The sequence below is a fragment of the Erinaceus europaeus genome, chromosome 2 (assembly GCF_950295315.1).
Source record: "Erinaceus europaeus chromosome 2, mEriEur2.1, whole genome shotgun sequence".
NCBI lineage: Eukaryota > Metazoa > Chordata > Mammalia > Eulipotyphla > Erinaceidae > Erinaceus > Erinaceus europaeus.
Window position 1 is genome coordinate 168067237 of NC_080163.1, and position 15815 is coordinate 168083051.

A 15815-nucleotide genomic window follows, 5' to 3' on the forward strand; every position below is an offset into this window, starting at 1 on the left:
TGCATAGAGGAGGGGATGGCAGAGAGGGGGAAAGATAGACAACTGTTAACCTGCTTCACTGCCTGTGAAGTGACCCCCTCCCCTGCAGGTGGGGAGTTAGGGGCTTGGACCAGGATCCTTATGCTGGTACTTGTGCTTTGTGCCATGTGTGCTTAACCCACTGTGCTACCGCTGACTCCCCAGATGTCTTTTCTTAACATAATGGCGTTACCACTATAATGGATTTTACTTTTTTTTTCTTCTTAATATTGTGTTCAGGATCTTTGCCAGTTAATAACATCTAAACTTGGAGGCTGGGGAGCTAACTTAAAGTTTACATAGAAAACTTTCATGCTTCAGGTTTCAAGGCTTCAGGTTGAATCTCCAGCTCTCTCCAGCATAAGTCTGAGCTGAGCAGTGCTGTGCTTTCACTCTGATACACACACACACACACACACACACACACACACACACACACTTATTTATTAAGTATTTTTTTACCAGAGCCTTGCTCAGCTCTGGATCATGGTGAGGCAGGAACCCTAGAGCTTCCAGTATGAGTCTCTTTCCATCAGCATTATGTTATTTAACCCTGCCCATTCTCACACTTTTTGTATCATTCCGTTTCTCTAGCTTTCATTACTAAACATAACAATAAAATAAAATGTGATAAAGTAGTAAATAAATAAGTAGGGCTTGGGCAGAAGTGACTGCCTAGTTATCATCTTTCTGTCTTTATACCTATCTCTCATTAGTAAAGCTATTTAAGAAAGTAATGGAAAATAAAAATATTTTTCAAAGAAGCCCTTCGACTGGGAGAGCATTGACATCTTTCTCTCTCCCCATAACTAAATATAATAATACAATAAAATACAACTATTTAAAATAAAAGAGAGTGGGGGTAGAGAGCATAGTGGTTATGCAAAAATACTTTCATGCCTGAGGTTCCAAGGTCCCATTTTCAATCCCTAAGACTACCGTAGTCCAGAGCTGATCAGTGTCCTGGTTAAAAAGAAGAAGAAGAAGAAGAAGGAGAAGAAGAAACATACCTGTGTGACCCATATTTGAATGTGGTATAAAACTTTGTGAGTTCTTTAAATTAAATAAAATAAGAAGAACTTGTGCTTAGGAGTTCTGCTGAAGCCTGTCATACCTGTGGCTTTAAGAGCCCAGTTTCAGTTCCCCCGCACCCCTTGAGCTTGAGCTGACAGTGTTCTGGTGTTTCTCTGTATGTTTTTGTCCCTGGATCTGTGTCTGGAAAAGAAAGTGAAGAGAAATTTGGGAGAAATATGGGAGCCCTTTGGTTGGCTGTAAGGTGCATTCTGCTCTGTGTCCACAAGGCGGCAACATAACACAGCAGGGCCCCTCCTGGGCTGGCCTTGCTCTCATTGCACTGCCCCTTGGTCTGGAATAGTTGTTACTTTGGGCAGGGTGTTTGCAGTCTGTTCCCAGGATCTGTTCCTGGGAGCTTCCTTCCCAGGAGCTAGAGAGAGGTAAGAGACGGTTCACTGGGCATGGCACCAGGTTTACGAGGCTGAGGCGCCAAGTTCCCTGTCCTGGTGAGGTGGCCACAGAGACAGAAGGGTCCTGGAGCTCTGCCTTTGCCCCCCCTGTGTTTGTGTCATGGGTGTATCCCCTTCCATTTCTTGCACTGCTCCAACCCCTTCCTGGAAAAATGATTTGAACACCTGTGCTGGGCTGCTGGGCTGCTGGGCTGTGAGGAACCTGCTGGAGTTCCCAGACTTCCCTGCATAAGGACCAGGGTTGGAGCCCTGGTTCCCCACCTGTATGGGGAGGAGAAATGAGGCAGGTCTGTGGGGGTCTCTTTCTCTCCACATCGCTATCTCTCCCCTTCCTCTCAATTTCTCAGTAGACTTTAAATCCAGACAGAAAGAACAAATGGGATGTTGTTAGGTGGCAGGAGTGGGGTGAGCCATCAGCATCCCTGGGTTCCTAGTGTTGGAAATGATGTCCAATTAAAAATAGTTGTCAAGGCAAAAAATAGGAATTGAAGCAAGGCATTTATTTATTCTTTTGCAAAAGGGCGTGCCACCAACAGTGGCCTTCAGGCAGCAGCATGTCCCCCTCAGCCTTCTCCCATCTTTTATATCTGAAGCAGAACTGACTCCTCCACCCCTGGGCTGGGCTTCAGAGCTCACAATCTCTCCATTGTCTAAAGGAGGAAAGGAGGAAGGGAGTATGAGGGTCTCTGCTGGAGGATTGGGAGGCACTGCAGGGAGCTGACCTAAAGAATACAAAACTACTGGCCACAGGTGGTCACAGATAACAATTTATAAAAAAGAATGTTTGTACTAAACAGTTGTTCTATTCGTGTTCTTTTGAAGAGAAGACCTAACCATCTCTCACAGACGATTGACTTTTTCTCTGCATGTTCTTCTCTTTGATAACCACAGGAAGGCTCCCTTAACCTCCATGAAAATAAAGAGGGAAAAAATATAGATGGGAAAGAGCTGCAGTTCAAGTCACAGCAATTCTGCTGATCCTCAGATTCCTTAGAATAAAGCAGAAGTGTCTAAAATTCGAGTTCAAAAATGTATCAGAAGTACAAGAGATAAAGTTTCTGAAATATGTTTTCCTAGTAGATAAATAACAACATAGTATTGCTTTAACGTTCCCTATTTCTACATGTCTCTATCTATACATACAGATGCAGTTATTTCTCTACCTCTCTGCCCATTTGTGTACTACAAGAGAGAAATTGAGTAATGAACAGCAAGGTAGGGAGCAAACTCTCACAAGAATATACTAAAAAGTTACGTGTCACAGTGTTTATTTGGAGTTATTTATGACTTTAATCATAAAAGAGAACTGGAAAAAAAAGCAGTGGATGGGACTTGGGTGGTATAGTGTAGTGGGTTAAGTACAGGTGGCATGAAGCATGAGGACCTGCGTAAGGATCCTGCTTTGACCACCCCCGCCTGCCGGGTTCCCCACCTGCAGGGGAGTCCCTTCACAAGCTTTGAAGCAGGTCTGCAGGTGTGTATCTTTCTCTGCCACTCTCTGTCTTCCACTCCTCTCTCCATTTCTCTCCTATCCAACAATGACGACATCAATAACAACAACTAGAACAAGGGCAATAAAAAGGGAAAAGTAAATAAAAAGAGAAAAATAAATAAAAAGGGAAAATATAAAATAAACAAATAAATTTTAAAAATTGAAGAAGAAAAAGAAAAAAGCACTTGATACCAGGTCTCACTATTAGATATTTTCACTATTAGGCCAGATTTCACTATTAGACATCCGTGATCAATGTTGGTAAGTTTGCTTGATAACCCAGTCGACCAGGAGAAGTCACTCTGCTTGTGTTCCTATATTAATGACTGTAAACAACACTATTCATAGTTTCCATTAAAAATAGATTCATTTAATTCTACAGAACTTTTGAGGAATGATTAATACCTATTCCCATAACTTCTTATTCAGTGATCTGCTATTGGCTATTTGCTTTCCTGTTTGGCTACTGTAAGCAGTGCAGCTGAGAACATGGGGCTCAGATACCTTTTTTTTTTAACGTGTTTGCCTCCAGGGTTATTTGTGGGGCTGGGTGCCTGCACTACAAATCCACTGCTCCTGGAGGACATTTTTCCAACTTTGATGCCATTGTTGCATTGCTGTTGTTGGAAAGGACAAAGAGAAATTGAGAGAGGAGTGGAAAGAGAGAATGGAGAAAGACAGACACCAGCAGACCAGCTTCACCCCCAGTGAAGTGACCCCTCCCTGCATGTGGGGAACAGGGGGCCTGGGGCTCAAGCCATGATCCTTGTGCTGCCATGTGCAGTTAACCTGCTGCAATACCACCTGGCCCCTGGGCTCAGATATCTTTGAGAACCAGTGCTTCCATGTCTTTGGATAGAAGCCTAGGGATGGTATTGCTGGATCTTAAGGCACTGCCCTTTTTGTTTGTTTGAGGACTCTCCCTGCAGCTTTGCAAAGGGGCTGCACCAGTTTGCATTCCCAACAGCAGTGTCACTTCTCAGGGTTCCCTTTGCCCACACCTTCCCAGACCCCAGATCTTAATGTGTGAGCTGGAGTCTCACTGTGATCCCAATCTGCATTGCCAATGTCCCTGTAATGTGTTGGCCAGTCAGCAGATTTGTTGTGCAAATGACTTGAAAGCCTGGGGCTCTGAGATCCCAAATCCTGTTTCAGCACCAGAATCAGCAGGGAGTGAGCAGCTGAGAAAAAAAATCAAAGGCCCCTGTAACCTCTGAGGTCATGACCTTGGTGTCTTCCTGGCCCTTGACTTGGGCCAGTGCTGGTTGGGGACCTGGGTCTCCCCTTCACAGGAGCTCTTGGCCTTTGACACAAGACCTGCCCCTGCCTGCAGCAGCCCCTCAGTCTTCCCTGTGATGGTGGCCAGGAGGACACAGTTCAGGTTACCTGAGTGAAGTGACACTGCTGGGCCTTTATTGGGGATCCCAACACTGACTCACAGCCCCTCCATCCCACACAATTGTTAAAAAGATAATGTGTGGGGGGGGGGCATCTGCCCCCATTCTGAAAGTGCCTCACGCCAATCTCAACAATGAATTAAAAAGAGAGCATGATTATCCAAGTAAACTAAACTGTAGAGAAAACAAAACATGTTAGTGTACAAGAGAGGGAGAGGAATGAACTCACTTACTTTCTCCTTGATCACATGGTATTCCCCAGAAAGAGAGCAAGCCCCACAAGTTTCACCACTTTTAAAGCCAAAGGCCCCACCTACAGCTGTAACCACTCCCATTTCTGGGTGGTGCCTCAGCACCATGACTCATCCAGGGAAGACTCACACCCCTGCTCTCTCTATACCCTGAGCCTCTACCTCCTGCTCCTCCTCCCACTTCTGCTCCTGCCTGATTTCATGGTTCCACATGGGTCTGCACTTCTGCTCTGAGAGGAGGCACCAGGACCCGGTTGGAGACCACACCCCAAGTCCACCAGGAGTCACAGTGCACAGGGGGATCCTGTCCTGCTGGATGGTAAGAAGGGGTGCACTCAGTGATGTGGGTCTGAGACCTCAGCCACATGGCCATGACCTTGACATCACTGCTTCCCACCTGGAGCTTCCAGAAGCTTCTTCAAAGGCGCTTCTGCTTACTGAGGGCAGGAGACAGGGTGTCTCCATAGGTTACAGAGACAGTGATTGGGATTGTGCCCTTATGTCAACTCTCCCATAAACCTGGAGGCCCCCATTAAGATGATGGCAAAAGGAAAACAGACAAACAGCAAAAGCTAGAAGGAAGGCAACAGTGAGGTGAACACTGAACCTTTGAAAGTTCACGGAAATGTTTAGTGTGAGACGGCCTTTACTCTGTGTTTCATTTTGTCCCTCCAGGGCTGGGACTCCACACCTGCCCAACTCCACCATTCCTAGAGGCCGTTCTTTATCTTCTTCTTTTCCCATTTTTCATTCGATGGAGCACCCAGATGGATGGGGGAAACAGTGTCACACACTATAGAGCTCAGCTACGATAATGTACAAGGACCCAGGTTTAAGCCTCAGGTCCTCACCCGGGGGGAAAGGAGGCTTCACAGAGCAGTTAAGCAGAGCAGCAGGTGTCTCTCCCTTTCTATAATCTCTCTTTCCACTTTCAATTTCTCTCTCTATTCAAAATAAAGAGAGAAGATGATCGCATGCAGCACTGGTCACCTGCTCCTGAGTTCTTACCCCTTCAAGAGGAACCAGGGACTTGAACCCAGGTCCTCTACTATGGTAACATGTGCTCTCTACCAGATGAGCTAGCACCTGAGCCATGGCTTTTGCCCTGAGCCCTCTCATCACACATGCCAGGGGTAGTGATGTGTGGATGTAGACACACACATACGCACACATAGAGCCAAAACCTTTTGGTTCCTACTAAGTTAGCTTCTGATGTTGGAGTCCTACAGGCCTTACCTATGAACATGACACAGCATAGCCAGGACTGAACACATTAGGGAAATAACTGAACAGTCTGGGGCCTGGGATTCAGCATCCAAGATACAGGCAGATGCACTTGCATTTTCCCAGCAGCTGTTAGAAGTTCTCTTCCGTCAGAATGAACTGCATATTAGAATTTAAACATACTTCTGAAGGAAGCTCAGAGTTACTATTATTGAGGTGAGGGAGCAGAGTTTAGTGCAGAGCACAGCGTTCTTAGCACATCAGTGTGCAGAGATGAAGCCTGGCTGCAGGTGGGCACCATCTGAGAAGTTTTTAGACCCCAGATTTTCTATTCTGTCACAGGATGGACTTCCTCTGGGGGGGCGAGCTCAGTGCTGAATAGCTCCAGGTGAAACTCCCTGTGCTGCACATTTATTTGGAGGGACAGCCACGGGGCTTCAGGGACATTGACATCAACTTAGAAAAGTGGGGTCAGTTAGTCCTGTGAGTGCCCACACACGTCTGGTTTGGTAAGAGCATGCTCAGTGAATATGAAGATAAGATTAAGACAGAGCATTGCCAGTGGTCGTGGCCAGGCTGGTGAGGAAGCCGAGATGCGGAGATCGGCACCACAGTAACAGTGTGTGGATTGTTGTTCTGGGGACCCTTCTGAGCAGCTCATGTTCTTTGGAAGTACATGTCAGGCTGTTCTGTAACTTAGAGTCTTTCCATTTTTCCTTTAAAAACAGAAACTGATGTGAGTGACTTGAACCATGTCTAAATGAAGGAGTGGGGCTTGTCTCACTGACACTGTGGACATAAACATGTTCATATCTGGGTCCAGGACGTAACACCAATTTTAGCTAAAAATATCAGTGAGAAGTGTAATTTTCCCCCTCAATTTTATATCGTTCCTGCAGTTATTCACAGTGGTATTTTAGATGAATTCAAAGTGTGTTTACATTTTGGTGACTGGAGATAGCTCATCTCTTAGAGTGCATGCCTCCCATGTTTGAATCCCTGCATTTGAGCATCAGCACCATACATGGCCTCAGTCTCGTCATGGGTGGTGACAGGTGCTGTGATGACTCTGTCTCTCTTTCTCCAACTGCTCTCTCTCTCTCTCTCTCTCAAAAATTATTTTAAATATTATACAGTTGGGCATTAGGGCCATTCAGTGGCACTGTGCAGATGGCAGGGCCAGGATTATTCCCTGCAGTGATTAAAATAAATCAAGAGCCAGGGAGAGAGCATAATGGCTATGCAAATGACATTTATGTCAGAGGCTTCAGGGTCCCAGGTTCAAACCCTGCTACCACCATAAGCCAGATCTGAGCAGAGCTCTGAAAAAAAAAAAAGAAATTAAATTCAAATAAGTCTCCTTTCAAATGAGCTCTTCCAAGGAGCCTTCCTTGTTTGTCCTTTCCACAGTGTCATTCAGGTTTCATCTTTCACCTTTACTCCCTCACTTCCCTCTTTGTTTTTTTCTGGGTAATATTTCCAGGAGTCTAGAATCACATTGTGATTGGTAGTCTCTTCTGTTGAATTTCTGTCTTCCCCATTCAAAAGTTGGTTGCATGAGAATTGGGCCTTTTTTCTTTTTTTTTTTTTTTTTTTAGTTCTTACTATAGGACACTATTTCATTTCCTCAGGAAAATAACTTAAATATGTAGGCCAATCTGAATATGCAGATAAGAATTCATTAGTAGCCACTTGTGGTGGACGGTCATTAGCACCTAGGGGTCTGGGACCTGGACAGTGTTGGAAACTTCTCCTGGAAGCTGCATGGACATGTCTGAAACATATAGTCTTGAAAACCAAGGTCTCATCCAAAACTGTGAATGATGCCTGGCAGAGGCATAATGTTGAGGTGGTTGTGTGGTAAATAAAAGACAGGCGTCCATCAAGCTTCCTGAACAACTAGAAAAACCACAGCCCACATTTCTCCAGTTTAGGACCTATATAGCCCCCATTTGGAAGCAACCCAAATGCCCTTTGACAGATGAGTGGATAAAAAAGTTATGGGACGGGGGTTGGGCGGTGGCGCAGTGGGTTAAGCACATGTGGCGCAAAGCGCAGGAACCGGCACAAGGATCCCAGTTCGAGCCCCCGGCTCCCCACCTGCAGGGGAGTCGCTTCACAGGCGGTGAAGCAGGTCTGCAGGTGTCTATCTTTCTCTCCCCTTCTCTGTCTTCCCCTCCTCTCTCCATTTCTCTCTGTCCTATCCAACAACGAATTGCGTCAACAAGGGCAATAATAATAACCACAACTAAGCTACAACAAGGGCAACAAAAGGGGGAAAAAAATGGCCTCCAGGAGCGGTGGATTCATGGTGCAGGCACCGAGCCCAGCAATAACCCTGGAGGAGGAAAAAAAAAAGTTATGGGACATATACTCAATGAAGTATCCCCTAGGAAAGTAAAGATGATGTTGTATCCTTTGGGATAGATAGGATTATGCTTGGTGAATAAGTAAAGAGGTAAGTGACAGCTACAGAATGGTTTTTGGCACTGGGTAGAAACAACTCAGCAACATAAATCTCAGGTCTGGTCTGTGGCACTGCATATGCTTGTGTCGTGTCATTCTATCTCTGTCTCTCTCATCAGTCAACAAATGGAGTTTTGAAGTAGGCTACCTGGTGATCTATTCCTCTCATCCTAAATAAATACTTGAAAGAAACTCTAAATAAATTTATTTATTTCATTCTTTTATGAAAAAGCTTTTGAAATCTTTTTTCCAATCATGTGTTCTTTTCTGTGAAGGCCTGAAATAATTTAGAAGGCCCGACTTAAAAAGTTCATCATTTCTACTAATGTATGAGGTTTAGTAATGTAGTATATACATTAAGTGTAACAAAGTATAAATATCAGAAATTCAGCAACAGGAGAGGAACGCTCAGCATTCTCTGAATGTCATTTGTAAACCCAGAAGTGAAGAGTGCAGCCACACTGGAGCCTCAGCTCTGAGGGCAGGACCTTCCTGCCTGTGGTGTGGTGTCTCCAGGGTCAGTCAGCACACACAGTGCTCAGGCCCCTCTCCCCACCCTTGCTGAGCTGCCAGATGAGGACAGAGCTGCAGGAGCTCATGGGTTGGGCTAAGAGCAGAGGGGAGAATGACAGAGTGCTTCTCTCTGTCTCTCCGAATTTGAAAGGAGCTTCAGGATCAAGCACTCAGTGCCTCTGCTTAGCCTGTGGGTGTCTGCCTACTTGCAAAGATCCAGGAGAGCCACCAGCAGAGACAAGAGGTCACTGGTTCTAGGCTGGCCCAGGAACAGCTTCGTGGTTACTTTCTCCTAAGACCTCCATCTTGGTTTTCCATGTGGTCATGACTTTTACATTTAAAACCTTTTCATCTACTTGTCTGTAAAGCCAATGGCTCAAGCATGAAGCTTTAGTCTTTGTTATTCTCTCTCGTTCTCTTCTGAACATTAAAAGGGAAAAACAAAAGAAAACACGGGTCATCTGGCACAGTGTAATCATGCACAGGAGGCCCACAGATAAAAAAAGGAAATATGGACATCAGTATTTTGTGGAGTTGAGCTTATTTCTTCCCAGTTTCTTGCACTGCAGGTCAGTTCAGCAAAAACAAGAGCTGCATTCCTGTCTGGAGAGGGTGGAGAGGAAGAGAGTCAGACACCTATAGCACCGCGTCATAGCCCATGAAGCTTCTCCAGAGCAGGTGGAAGCAGGGAACGGAACCCAGGTCCTTGCTCTTGCTAACATTTGCACTCTAATGGGTATACCACCTGCATGCTGTGCAGTTGGTTTACTAGGGAAACTACAGATATTTATGTTTATGGGAAACTGTAAAGGCATAGGAAGCAAAAGGAATTCTTAGTGGATCTACAGCCTAAATATAGAAATAATGTTGCTTATTAAATTCCATAATGTTGATCATAATGTTCTTCCTGATGTCAGTCATCATACTCCTTGTAAGGAAGTGAGTTTGAGGGCCAGGTGGCCATGTCCTGAAAAAGCACACACATTACAGAGCACAAGCACACAGGTTCAAGCCCCTGTTGAAGCTTCTGGAGTAGTGAAGCAGGCCTGCAAATGTCTCTGGCTCTCTACTTCTCTGTATCCCCTCTTCTCTCAATTTATCTCTGTCTCTATCCAATGATACATATTTTTTTTTTTAAAAGGGAGTGATGTTTACTAACTGGAAACTCCTACAAGAATCAAAGAAATTTTCTAAAAGCAGGGGAGAGGCCCAAAGCCCTGTGTTCTAGGGAGATAGCATATGGCTGAGGGTGAGAGTTTCTACATGTAGTTTAGGGAGATATGAATGTGAACCTATCAGATGACTACAGTCTTGCAAAACATCATTCCTGGGGGCCAAGAGGTAGCACAGCAGGTTAAGCACACATGGTAAGAAGTGCAAGGACCAGGTTAAGGATCCAGGTTCTAGTTGCAGGCTCCCCACCTGCAGGGGCCACGCTTCACAGGCAGTGAAGCAGGTCTGCAGGTGTCTGTCTTTCTTTCTCTCCCCCTCTGTCTTCCCCTCCTGTCTCGATTTCTCTCTGTCCTATCCAACAACAGCAGCTATAACAACTACAATAATGGGAAAAATGGCCTCTAGGTACAATGGATTCATAGTGCAGGCACCAAGCCCCAGCAACAGCCCTTGGGGGAAAAAATAAAAAGTTCCTCAGCATAAACAAATAACAGTTTCCCTCAGTTAATTGTCATCCTTACAAATGGTGTTTTCAGTGTTTTCACAGGTCCCTGTCCCTTATGATTTACTGAGATAAACTAGAAAAAAATGGTAAATGTGAAAGGATCATTCAGAATCCCCTCAGGTACTGTATCTGGACTCACCATTTCATGGTCTTTTGCCACCCTCAAGGAGCCCTTCCATCTGGAGCAGATGACTTCAGAGACCCCAGGGCAGCTGGTCCGCAAGGCCAGGCAGTAGAGAAGGAGCCAGCAGGGGAGAGGTGAGCCCCAGCCTTCCCAAAGTGCCTCCTCTGGGATGTCTCCCTTTCTGAAGCAGGATCATGACACAGGACCATTCGCATGTGGGGGGTGCGGGGTTTCAGGGTAGGTTACAGGCAGGGGCCAATTCTCATCCGAAGTCATTTCTAGAAAGGTATTTTATTTTGGGAATTGCTCTAGGTCAGTGTGGGCAACCCTTTTTCTGCCAGGGGTGACATGAATATTTAAGAGATAATTTACAGGCCCTACAATTATCAGCTTGAACATGAGCATTGGATGCTATGTGCTGACTTTGACTCCCAGATGAAATGACTCCCTGGGTCTCGTGTTGTCCACAGGCTAGAGGTGGCTTTTATTTCAGATGCCCAGATCCTGTCCTTCATGGGCTTCTCTGTAGGTGCATTGTTCTGTCATTAGAGCAGGACCTTTAGGGCCTGGGAAGAGGCCTTCTCCACCCCAGTGTGTGTCCAGTATCCTGGCCACCCTGGGAGCAGATGCACTGCCAGGCCTGTCAATCCATACTTGTAGTGGGGAACTCCCATGCACAGAGAGTATTGGGAGGTGAAGGGACTCTGAGCACAGCCTGACTCAGCTAGAATGTGGCTCTGACCTCACTCCACTGACTTACTTCCCACATATTGACTGGATGTTGATTGTCAGGACTAATTTTTTTTTAATTCTCTAGCTTCATATTCCCTCATGATTCCATGTTATGCTTCTAATATTCCTACAACAGAAAAAAAATGATTTGATAAGCTTTTGCATCAGAGGAAGGGCAAAAGGCTTTCTTAGGAAAAGCACTACCTTGCTTTTGTATGACAAAGCCTCAAGCCTAGACCCTCCATGTTGAAAAAAGCTTTGGCACCATCTCTCTCTCTGTCTCTCTGTCTGTCTATTTGTCTGTCTCTTCGCCCCTTTGTTTTTCTGTCTCTATCTTGAGAAAAAAGATCTTACACCAAGAATGAAAATCATATAACATACCTTTTATTAATGTGACTCTTACTTTATTAACATATAGTTCAGCTTTTTGTTCTTGTTGTTGTTGTCAATAATATTTTTACTTCACTGAAACCTGAGGAAACTGTACTTGAATCTTGCCTTAACAGATGATGAAGGATGAGGTTGCATTAAATTAACTTGTTTAATCATCTCCATTTGCCCTGCCCCCCAAAAAATAAAATAGACCAGCTATTGTCATCAGTCACAGAAAATCAGAGTCTACACCAGGGCATGTCTATCTGTAACTAACAATACAGCTGAGCCTGACAGTCCTTCTCGGGATGAGACTCCTTTTCTGACTGTCTGTGTTCTGGAGTCACTATTATAAGATTGCACAAAGGCTCTGTTCCATCAAGGAATAAAGCGTTCTTGCCAAAAGCCTTTGTAAGGGACTATATTTGGGTTCCATTTTAGAAGTCTTGGGTCTCAGGTAGGAAAACCAGGATGCATGTATCAACTCATCTATTAACAAATATTCCCATGTTGATGTAGGAGAATCCCTTCTTGTATTAAATAGGAGTTTGCTGTCCCCTCCTTTCTGTCCTACTGAGCCTCAGTAGGAAGTGGACCTGCCCCAGGCCCCATATTTAGCTGTCCTCCATTCTCTCCAAGCCTCTACTGAGCAGACAGGAACCTCCTCCTCTGCTCCTCCCAGAGCTCAGTGTCTTGTTCACAGGTGTCCTTGCTGATGGGCGAGTCCCCTGGTCGGGATTCCAGGGCATTACCAGGAACTCCCAGGCCCTGGGAACCCTGTTGGATGAGCAGAACTTCTCCGCCTGTATCAGCAAGAAGCCACCTGGCAGTAATCCCTGTTCATGCAGATGTGCGTGGCCCTGGTGATACTGCAGGGCCCGTCCATGCTGGCCCTGGGTACAGCTCATTGTCCCCCATCTATGCTGGTGTGTAGTAGCCTGGGTGCTGCAGTGCACCGCAGTACAGCGAGACGGCCCTGCGTTGCCATAGTTACATCTTCATTGCAGTGACTGGCCTCATAATATGTGTCAGTATCCCCTAGGGACACCCACTAGCCATATGCTGTTGGGCATTTCAGTGTTTCTTTTCCCTTTTGCTTTTATTAATTTTTTTATATTTTCCCTTTGGTTGCCCTTTTTTATTGTTGTTGTAGTTATTAATATTGATGTCTTCATTGTTACACAGGACAGAGAGAAACAGAGGAGGGGAACAGACAGGGAAAGACACCTGGAGATCTGCTTCACCGCCTGTGAAGTGACTCCCCTACAGGCAGGGAGCTGGGGGCTCGAACTGGGATCCTTCAGCAGGTCCTTGCATTTTGCACCACATTGCTTAACCTGCTGTAGTACTACCCAGCTCCCCTTTTCCCTTTATTAAAAAAATATTTATTTATTTTTATTCCATTATGTTTCCCTTGTTTTATTGTTGTAGTCATTATTGTTGTTGTTACTAATGTCTTCGTTGTTGGATAGGACAGAGAGAAATGGAGAGAGGAGGGGAAGACAGAGAGGGGAGGAAAGATAGACACCTACAGACCTGCTTCACTGCTTGTGGAGCAATTCCCCTATAGGTGCGAAGCCAGGGGCTCTTACCGAGATCATTGCCTTTTATGCCATGGCCGAGAAGCCTGCTGTGCTACCACCCAACTCCTCTCTTTTCCCTTTCTATATACATTGAGTATGTGCTTGCCTCTGAAGTTCATGTATACCTTATGGGATTTTGTCTTTTTTTTTTTGCCTCCAAAGTTATCATTGGGGCTTCGTGACAGCACTACAAATCCACTGCTCCTGGAAGCTGTTTTTCACATTTCATTGCCCTTGTTGTTGTTGCTGTTGTTATTGTTATAGCTGTTGTTGTTGGATAAGACAAGAGAATCTGAAAGAGGACAGGAAGCAGAAAGGGGGAGAGAAAGTCACCTGCAGACCTGCTTTGTGAACCTGTTTGTGAAGTGACTCCCCACATACACAGGTTGTTGTTTTCGACGGGCTGGCTTCACGGGCGGGTAACAGACGACAAGGGACTCATGGTTGAGCTGTATGCAGTATCTCTTTATTCATGCAGGACGCAGCACAATCTATACCAAGGTAAGCTAAACTAACACAACTACCAACTCACAACTCACTAAAACGAACAATGCTGTCTTTAAATATTTTCCAAGTAGGGTGTAAACAAGATGTGACATACAGAGGGTGGAGAGAAAAGTGACTGGTGAAAATCGGGGTATGACAAGGAGAGGTGGCAGAGCAGGTGAGAATTCTACCACTAATCCACCAATGTCCTGCAGGGAGGGTGTTACATGTTAACAGAGGTTATGTAAATAGAATACAGTGTTATGTAAATAGAATGCAGTGTTAAGCAGGGGGGATTTAAACCAAATGAAACAGAAAAGTTTTTTAAAAGTAGAATTAGAAACATGCCAACAATTCCCCCTTTCTTTTTTTTTTTAGGCAATTCTTTTTTTTATTATTTATTTATTTATTCCCTTTTGTTGTCCTTGTTGTTTTATTGTTGTAGTTATTATTGTTGTTGTCGTCGTTGTTGGATAGGACAGAGAGAAACGGAGAGAGGAGGGGAAGACAGAGGGGGAGAGAAAGATAGACACCTGCAGACCTGCTTCACCGCCTGTGAAGCGACTCCCCTGCAGGTGGGGAGCCGGGGTTCGAACTGGGATCCTTATGCCGGTCCTTGTGCTTTGCGCCACCTGCGCTTAATCCCCCTTTCTTTTTAACTAATGGCCATAGTATCAGGACTGTGGGGTGAACAGAAACCTATATCATACAGGCGTTTTCAAAAGAACTGGCATAAGACATGGAAAACAAAATAGGCGAGCAGCAATAACCAGTGTGTTGCCAAGGGGAACGTTTCTTGACTCAAAGGGCAATGCTTAGCAGGCGAAAGTGAATTTCTTGCCTCTGTGAGCGCTTCATGCCTCTGGGGGCATCTCTTGCCTCAAAGAGCGTTTCCTACCTCTGTGGGCATAACCTAATAAGGAGGGGGGAGTTTTCTGTCTCGGGGGGCGTTTTCTGTCTCGGGGAGCAGAGCCTGCAGGCAAGGGAACATGGTCTATAAAGTCTCAAGGCAATTGGCTGAAGTTAGTCTTTGAGAAACACAGCAGTGTGTACCAGTAAGTCCGATGGAGGTGTCAGTCCAAAGTAGTTGACCACAGAAGAAAATGCCAAGGGGTGAAACGCTGCATGTCTGTCTCGATGGGGAATATCAGCCACCAGAATTCTACTTTTCTGTAGAGAGTGATCTTTGGAGTCTGTGAATATGTTTCTTCAGGTCGTGCCAGGTCACATCATTGGTTTCCGGGGGTGTGTTGTAGTCATTCCATCTTGTGGGCGACGTCAGAGAACAGGGATCCAAATGGATTTCCGGGAATTCTGTTTGAGTAGATGCCTTTTCATGTGAAGACTTGACAGCTGAAATTCACTTACTTGTCAAACAAAACTTGTAGCAGAGTAGAAATTTAGTATAATTGATAACTCCATTATAATTGGAAGTCCTTTCTAGTATGATTTTAAGGTTTGTTTAAACAGTTTAAACTCAATAAAATGTGGAAAGGTAAACAGAAGAATCATGGTTAAAAGCCTCAGGCATGAGAATAATTAACATAATCATTCCACTATCTGCCCCACCCATAACTCATACAGTTTTCAGGATTAAACATTTCAGATTTATGCCAAAACATAAAAAAGGAAATCAAAGGAGGAAAAAACAATGTTTTGGATTATTTCTGGATGTCTCTAGAAATCATGGCTGTATCCAGCATTTTTTTTAAGTCAATGTCATACAAAAATTCAGTCATTTAAATCACTCTCTTATGAAACAGATCTCACCATGTAGCATCAAGAGTCCCCGGAGGGCGTCCTAGTCCAAAAAGCTCCTTGAAATTCCATTTAGGGTGCTTCTGACTGTTCCTGCTGGATTGCTTCAGGCACCCATTTTTAAAAGTGTCTTCCCATCGAATTTTTTTTCCCTCCAGGGTTATTGCTGGGCTCGGTGCCTGCACCATGTATCCACCACTCCTGGAGGCCATTTTTCCCCCTTTTGTTTCCCTTGTT

General features: G+C 45.0%; 1 long non-coding RNA gene across 2 annotated transcripts in view; it reads left to right on the forward strand.

The window, feature by feature from the left end:
- LOC132537010 (uncharacterized) overlaps positions 1–15815 on the forward strand; it is a 276883-nt gene that overhangs the window by 28301 nt on the left and 232767 nt on the right. For both annotated transcript variants that reach the window (XR_009548521.1, XR_009548522.1), the window contains exons 3-4: positions 9415–9547; positions 10691–10781. This is a non-coding gene — a long non-coding RNA (uncharacterized LOC132537010). The remainder of the gene's footprint in view (positions 1–9414; positions 9548–10690; positions 10782–15815) is intronic.